This window comes from Peromyscus eremicus, chromosome 4 (genome assembly GCF_949786415.1).
Source record: "Peromyscus eremicus chromosome 4, PerEre_H2_v1, whole genome shotgun sequence".
NCBI lineage: Eukaryota > Metazoa > Chordata > Mammalia > Rodentia > Cricetidae > Peromyscus > Peromyscus eremicus.
The window spans coordinates 54,002,171-54,010,912 of NC_081419.1; the positions used below are offsets into that span (position 1 = coordinate 54,002,171).

The following is an 8,742-nucleotide window of genomic DNA, read 5'->3' on the forward strand; positions in this document are numbered from 1 at the left end:
GAGAAAACCTGCCTCAAACAAACAAACAAAACAAAAACAAAAAACAAAAAAACCCAAAACAAACAAAAACAAAAACAACCCCCCCCACAAAGAACTAAACCAAACCAAACCAAACAACAACAACAACAACAACAACAAAAAAAAACAGCAACAAAAACTGAGTGTGTGTGAGATTTCCCTTTTCCTGTTTAGTATGTATAAGTGAGGAATGTTTTTCTATTGTCCTTGTATTCACTTTAGATTACATCTTTATTATTTATCTTTCTCTTATATTGTTCCTATAAAACAAAGACCACCCTTCATGTTACTCAATGGTAAATCAGCCTGATACCAAGTTTTCTTTTATTTTCCATTAGAATAGCTTTAGCTTTTTATTTGTCTTTGCAATGCTTCTGCCACTTGCCACCACAAAACATTAAATTCACTCCATTCCTTTCACTTAAGGATGTACTGGCTCCTGTCTTACATTTATTACTGTTCTAGAACAGCTCTCAGACTTTAAATGTCTGCCAAGGTGATCTACACTATTTGTTTGAACACAGATTTTGAGTTAGTGGATCTGGAATGAAGCCTGAGAATTAATACTTCTCTCTGTCTGTGAATATGTGTGTGCACATATGTGGCCAGATGTCACCGCTGGGTGATCTCAATTGCTCCCCAATTTACTTTTTGAGAGAAGGCATCATCTCGCTGAAGCCAGAGCTTCCTGGTTTGGCTAGCCTGGCTGTCCAGCGGACACCAGGGAATCCTCCGGTCTCACTGAGATTGCAGGCATGTGTGCCCAACCTGCCTTCTTAGTGGGTGTTTGGGATCTGAGCCTAGGTCAAGGCAAACGCTTAGCAACAAAGCCATCTCCCATCTCCCTAGCCCCAGAAGAATTTGTAATTCTAACAAATCCCTAAATCTGCTGATGCTTCCTTCTGGTGTGGACACTTCATTTTCAGGCAACAAGTTTTTGGATCACTTGGGTCAACTTTTAAAATAGTATACTGATGTTGGGGATCTACTATCCAGATATTTTAGTGTAATGGGTATTAGTACAGCCTTGTTATTTGAAAATAATTCCCTAGTTATTCAAATAAAGAATCAGTTTTGAAAACCATTGATCTAGAGGTTGGACAAAATTAGATTAAAAAAAAAATATGGTCAGCATGCCTCTGGCCTGCCTCTCTACTTCTCCTTACTTCTTTCTTACATTCTTACATTCTCCTTACATTCCTCCCTCTGGCTAGTGTGATGGCTCATCAGGTCAAGGAGCTTGTTGCCAAGCCTGACAACCTGAGTTTGGCCCCTGGGACCCACACGGTAGAAGGAGAGAACCGACTCCGGAAAGTTGTCCTCTGACTTCCACAAAGCTGTTTTCTGACTTCCACATGCAGCATAGCATGGCACCCCTCACACACCTAGAAACACAACAAATGTGATTTTAAAATTGTATTTTCAGAACTCTGTCTCTCTATAGACATTTATTTAGTATCTCTAATGGGAAAGGCATTGTGCAAAAATCAAGGAAATGAGAGTTGATGAAGATGAGGAGCTCTTCTCTTCTCTAGGGGCTTACTATAGTATAGAGAAGACACGACCATCTACTTAAGCAGATACAGTACAATAAACTGTAAAGCCCACATAAGCCACATCCATGTGTTTGAATCAAACAAATGAACCAGATGACATAGTACTAAAAATACCAGAAGGAAGGAATGATGTATGGATGAGGAAGCGTGATGAAGGAGGGGTGTTTTCTGCATAATGGAGTGTTAGAATGAACCATTTTTATTAGAGTAGTGCAGGATAAATCTTGAAAGGTACTCTGGGGCCAAATCCCAGTAGACAATGGTGAAAGTGTTGGATGTTTTTAAAAAATCAATAGAGCAATGATGTGTGCAGAGAAGGACTGTGGGATTCGGTGCGGCAGGAACTGGGAGGATGGGGTGGAAGAGAAAAACCTTCTTTAGGTACTAGAGAACCTTTCCTGAACTTGGAGTGATTATAAAATTGGGACTTTTAATGAAAATGTTAGGTAAAAGGTTTTACTGGGATGACAGCGTTTTGAGGTCATAATGTGAAAGAGTATTTTACAATGCTCATTTTAAGCAACTTTGGAAACCAGAGGAGTCAGCCTGCCTTTAGCTAGAACTTAGATGGAAAGACACACAAATGTTTCTGGATGTCGGCTGTTCCATTTGACCTTTCCTGACTCCTATTTTTACTGGTCTGGTGCTCTCACGGTATCTCTGTTTTTGGCCCATCAAAACTTGCTGTTAACAAAGTGTCTGATGTCAACCATTGATTCTTTGGTGAGATACAGCCCAGCGAGAGTATTTGAGGTTGCTATCACATGTTTACATGAAATGAGATCCCCCCCCACACACACACACTCCTATCACTGCCCTCTCCCTGAAACCTCCCAACTGCACAGAAGAAACATCTACCTGTAGTTAAAGCCGAGCCAGTCTGTGGGAGTTCTTCAAAAATAACCACGAGAGAGGAACTGGACCCACTGCCACGATGAGCAGCAAGGTCTTTCCCTGGGAAAAAGTGTCTGTTGAAGTGACCTAGAAAGAAAAACCTTCATAATTTGGTGTATAAACATAACAACTCACAAAGAATGAGCCAGAAGAGAGATACCATTGTTCCTAGTTAATTCTTTCTTATAGGATTAAGAAATTATGTTTTATCTTTGCTGGAAATAAATGTTGTATTTTTTTAAAGTGGTTAAAAAAAAAGAAAAGAAAAGAAAAAAAAGAACTCCCCTGAAGAGATACCAATGAATTATCCTGACAAGAAGAAAACATTGACAACACTAATTCCATATGTTCTGATAACATCAAGGGGAGTCAGAAAAACTCAGAATTGTGGGCCCCTGAGGGTGCTGTTGGGAGGAGGTATGATTGATAGTGACTATTAGACTCAGAAAGAATGGTCATATGCATCAAACTCTTCCCACTAAGCAGAGTCAATTTATTATCCCACTGATTGTAGAAATGAATGATTAAATTTCTCTTAGCAATAAATAAAATCATTGTAGACTATTTCTTCCACGATAGCTGTTATGAAAGTAAAGAGAAGCCACTCATCTTTCCCTTTCCCCTCCTCAGGCCTCAGTGACCCTTCTTCAGTTTGCATAGTTAACCACATTTCAGGCTGTTCTTGAGTATGGATTTGTTTCTGTTTTGATGGGACGATATCTGTTTGTCAAAAGAATGTGCTTTATTACCACAGCCTGATCGATATCATTGATGAGTAAATGGGATTCTCTTGGTAGGCTAGAAGTTACCCAGTCTCTGAAGGCTCGCCCACATCAATTACTGTGAAGTTATTGGATTGAGGTAGGAAGCAAGATCAGCCCTATTCTGCGCTGGTTTCTTGCATTCTCAAAGCACGGTAGGAAACCTAAAAACATCCTTTCAAAATCACTAGTAGTGGGGGCTGGAGAGATGGCTCAGTGGTTGAGAGCACTGGTTTCTTTTCCAGAGGACCAGGTTTAATTCCCAGAACCAACATGATGGCTCATAACGGTCTGTAACTCTAGTTCCAGGAGACCGAGGGGGCCTCAAACTCACAGAGATCTGCTTGCCTCTGCCTCCTCAAACTTGCAATTTTAGGTTCGTCGCGGTCAGAAACCACTACAGTTCTTTGGTCAGGGTGGTCAGATTTCTGAATCAACAGAAAAGCTGAAGTAGGGCAGCTGTGTCAAGGCAGAGAGGGTGGGACTGAAAGCCAGGAGCAAGGCACACGGAACTCCGTCTGAGCATGGTCGGGAGAACACAGAACTCAGCAGCCATTGCTACTGCTCTCCTCTACAGCTAAGGACACAGTAAGTCAGGACTCCTGAACTGACTGATAGTGCTTCTCTGCTCTGAAACACGGGGATCTGTAACATAAAAAATGTCAGTATTTTAAATGATTGACAGTCACTGTTGGCCCCCTTCCTTGAACTTTGGTTAAAAAAAAAAAAATCCTAGCTAGATTGGAGTTCAACTATTTCTCTTGCAGATCTATTTTCATATATCTTATCTCTAGTGCTTGGGGTGCTAGCTTTCTCTTTTCATCCTAATTGTGGTAGCCAGTCTCCAGATTGTACCCGGCGAGTCTCACTTCTCAATACTCACATCCTTGTGTTGTTTTGTTCGACAATGTCCGATGACTAGGATGAGGCAGGATGATGGCGCATCACTTCCTGCACCAGATTACAGATGATGCAGATCCTATCGCAGACACTCTCTCATTTGTGTGTTCTCTCAATTGCCTCTTCTCTTTCATTTCTCTCTGTCTGATCGTTTTATGGGAAAACATCAGCCGTGCCATTAAGACACTTGGGCAGCCTCTGGATAGCCATTGTAACAAGGAGCCGAGGTCGCTAACACTCTTGAAAATGAACCTGGAAGTGGATTGTTTTAGCAGTTAAGCCTTGACTCACATCGTGGCTGCAACTTCTTAAGAGATTATGTATGAGCCAGAACCACCCACCTATGTCGTTCCTGTGTTCATCACCCTCAGAAACAGTTGTCAATGTGGCAATCCTTTGTTGTTCTAAGCTACTACATTTTGCAGGGCAGCAAGAGTTAGCCAACACATACAGCAGCAATGAAACATGAAATACTGTCTCTCTGGTTAGGATGAGGAAATCCTTTCTTGATTTTCTGCAGGTGTCAGCTGCTCCCAGTGCTCTGTCAAGACGTTTTACCAAACTCTATGGATAGTAGTTGACCAGATAGCTTAGTTCCCTCAACGGTTCCTTCAGTGTATAGGATGAAGACACAGCTCTAGGTTATCTGCTCACCCTAGTTCACTCCTGGGTCTCACCTTGAAATCAACACAACCGATAGTGGTTAAATAGTACAATGGTGTTTTTTTTTGTTTTTTTGGTTTTTTTTTTTATAACATTTTTCTCATATCTCAACAAAACATAGAGTATTGTCAGTCTCCGTAATACCAAGGAGCTTTGTCATTAAAGTTAATGACTGGTTGATGCCACAAAGTGGATCTCTTTTCATTGCTGGCAGGGCACCATTGCATATTGGATATCTAAGTGATAGGAATGCCAAGCACGGGGATATCTTTACTCCTTTATATTTAGTTATCTTTTCTAGGTGTTTCACAATAGGAAGTGTTTTAAAAATAGCAATTAAAAATACAGGCGATACCAAACATTTAAATATAATCATGAATTTTATTTATTTATTTATTTATTTATTTATTTATTTATTTATTTATTTATTTATTTATTTATTGTGTGTGGACATGTGTACGCCACAGCATGGATGTGGAGGTCAGGGAGCAACTTGTGGGAGTTGGTTCTCTCTTTCCACTATATAAATCCTAGGGATTTGACTAAGGTCATCAGGCTTGTGGCAGGTTACCCGTTGAGCTATCTTGCCTGCCCATTAAATACAATTCTTAAAATTGTTATTATGGAAAATTTGAAATACACACAAAAGGAGTGAGTATATGAATCTCCTTGTTTGTATACTCATTGTCCCACTTCAACATGGCCAGCCTTGTTTTATATATTCTCAAATCCAGTTATGTCCCATGCTTTCCTCCTGCCTTGGATTAACTGTGTGTCAGTCCAAATCAGCATATTTTCCCCTAGGGGGCAAGGTAATCTTTGTGTGTGTGTGTGTGTGTGTGTGTGTGTGTGTGTGTGTGTGTGTGTACATGTGTAGTATGTATGATGAATACATGCATATAAGTGTGGGCATTCATGCCATGGCCCGTGTGTGGAGGTCAGATGTTAACCTCTGGTGCACGTCTTTGCCATCTTCCTTGTTTAGGGCAGTGTCTCCTGTTCACCACTGTGCATGTAGGTAGCTGGCCCAGGACTTTCTAGTGCTTCTCCTCGGTCCACCTCCCTGTGGTAGCACTTGGTTACACGTGCGTGCTTCTGTATCAGGCTCTGCAGAGGGCTGGGGAATGAACTCCGGTCCCCATGCTTGCATGGTCAGTGCTTTATCTACTGAGCCGTCTCTCCAGCCCCAGGAAAAATGTGATCTTAACAATCTTATTGGAGGGTTAGGAAGGAGGAGCTCATCTGTCTCTATACTGATCCGTCCTAAGGAGATGTGATTTAGATGAAATACATTTGGGTTTTAGGCAAGTTACATAACTGGCCATCAACCTATATTTTATGTCATGATTTTCTCTAAGATAAAACTTACTTTTCAAACATTTTCATAGCGATGTCATACAGTTATATTCTGAAATCTGGATTGGAAAGTAAAGGCAAAACTATGCTGGATTTTAGGATCTACAGATTGCGCCAACCCACTGAATGATGGTGTTGTCTTTAGAAAATGGTTAGCCCCTATGATACTGCTTCCCACCACTTCAAAGGGAGCTGAGACACAAACGGGCAGGTCAGTTGGTAGCACCAAAGCCTGACTTTCCAGAAGACTGTGTGCATTGCAAAGGTCAGACAGAATCAGCACTCTTACTCACATAGCTTCCCGCTGCTCTTCCAACACTCCTGGCTGCAGCGGCGCCTAGACCTCTTCATAGTCCTTATCACATCTGGAGTCCTGTTTTTCCAGCTGGTGCTCTGCTTCTCTGTTGGAAGCTTCTTGATGTTCACCTTCTACCAACCTGTTCCCTGCTCTCAGGAGGTTCATTCTGTGACCCTTCCCTACACAGGCAACCTTTCCGAACTTCAGCTGTGGTTGAATGGATGAGTTCTCCCTCCCCAGGAACAAGCAGTGTTTATTCACTGTAAAGCAACCCCAGCTCCATGGGAAGAAAGTTCCAAGGATTGTAGGGGATAATATAAACACCCACCCACACATTTTAACTCTTACACACACTGTCTTGTGACACACACACACACACACACACACACACACACACACACACACACACATCCAAGCTGAAATAGTGACAAACAACCACTTCTCCCCCAGCCTGAGTGACAGCTGGTAGGACCGTGTAGTTTAGGAATGGAGCTCCAGGGTGCGTCTTGACAGCAGTATCTTTGTCCCTTCACCTTATTGGAGGTCAAAGGGAGTGGGGTGGGATGCCTGGAGGGCAGGTATCTGGCAACTCCTTCCCACTCTGCCATAGAGTTCATTGGCTCAGATTTCATACATGGCCTCCTCCATGGAGTGTGTCCTGCTCGTTAGCCACAGGCACACAGTCTTGGCCTGTAGCATGTGGGCTGCATCTTTGGCTGCTCCCCTGCCAATGGGGCGGCTATACTTGTCCTTGTCGCCACCGGCAGGGCTCACCACCACAGGTCCCTACTGGGCTGCCTCCTTCTCTTGCTTCTGAGCCAGCTCTCCCCATTTCTCTTCAGCCTTCTTTGGGTGGGGCTGGGGTGTTCCTGTAGGAGTCCTGCTCTTCAGCTGAAGGTGCAAACTCCCCTTTGAAGATCATGGTGTAGCTACAATTTGGTCATGTGCCCATTGTCTCGGATGAAATCAGACACCTCTTTTTCCAACTTTTTCCAAAACTCCCCTTTTTGTTGCTTGTGACAGCCAGCCCTAACCTGATGGCACTGTGTTATTGCCTGCTCTATCTAAGTCAATTAACGACACTTCCCCCAGAGAGCTCAGACCTTCGTAATATTTATACATAACTTCCCTATGATGGCTAAAGAAACTTAATATGGTGCCAGGCATCCCTTAAGGGCTACTGACCCTGGAATGCCTGTGAGATCCTAGTGGCCTATAGGTGACCTAAGAATAGGGTAATGGAGCTGGACATGGTGGCGCACGCCTTTAATCCCAGCACTTGGGAGGGGAAGGCAGGAGGATCTCTGTGAGTTCTCAGCCAGCTTGGGCTACCAAGTGAGTTCCAGGGCAGCCAGGGCTGTAACACAGAGAAACCCTGTCTCGAAAAACAAACAAAAAAAACAGTAGGATAGTGGTATGTTTAACTGCCTACTTTCTGCTTTTGTAAACTTGCTTGTCGCTGTGGGACTGGGATGGAGTGGTCCTTTTATTACTATACAATGAGAAAGAGAAAGGACTGAGAGGAGTTAAACCATTTTCTTGCCCTGCTGTGGATTCCATAAATAACCGTAATATACACCTTTGCTAGCCACATTTATAAACACTTCCTTTAGCCCCCTTTGGCCTGGCATGCTGTTTGGCTCTAAGGCTGCCATCTTTCTGCTAGCAGTAGGTATACATTCATTTAACCTAAGTTTGAACTAAGTCTACATTTTTTGGTCTTTCCCAGTGGACTCAAATGCCACAACAGTCTTGCTTTTTTGTCTCTTCTAGCTTGCTGTTCAGTCTACTCTCCTGGTCACCCAGGCTGGGTGGCTTCTCCATGGAGGCTAGTAGTTCCAGTTTTAAAAAGCATATGCTTACAATAAAAACAGAGCATTAGAGAAAATTAGGATACAAATTTCTGTTATATGAATTTAAACTTTCCTCTTTAACACAGCATACATGGAAACCAGAATATTTACTTTTCACTCCACAGCTCAGAATTCATATCAAAGAAAATAAGGAATGAATGTGATAATAGGCCATGGTAATTCAATGTCTTAATCAGAGATAAAATTTTTATTCAACATTTCAAACTCTCGAGTTTTTGTACAAAAGATGCTAGATCAAGGATATCTATTCAAGACTATACTCAGAAGGGCAGATGATGTCCTTAAAGAGTATGTTAAATAAAAGCTTCTTCGTGGTAGGATTTGTTGGCTTCCCAATGCCCACTCTCATATTCCTGCCCTGTCATCTGGCTCGCTATGGTCCTTTCTATGCAGGCTCTATTTGGGGACGTTTGCAAAACAGG

At 42.4% G+C, this 8,742-nt stretch overlaps 1 pseudogene; it reads right to left on the reverse strand.

Moving 5' to 3' along the window:
* Window positions 1-6,485: 6,485 nt before the first annotated feature.
* LOC131907744 (sperm-associated antigen 7-like) lies at window positions 6,486-8,436 on the reverse strand (annotated as a pseudogene).
* Between the last annotated feature and the right edge of the window lie 306 nt (window positions 8,437-8,742).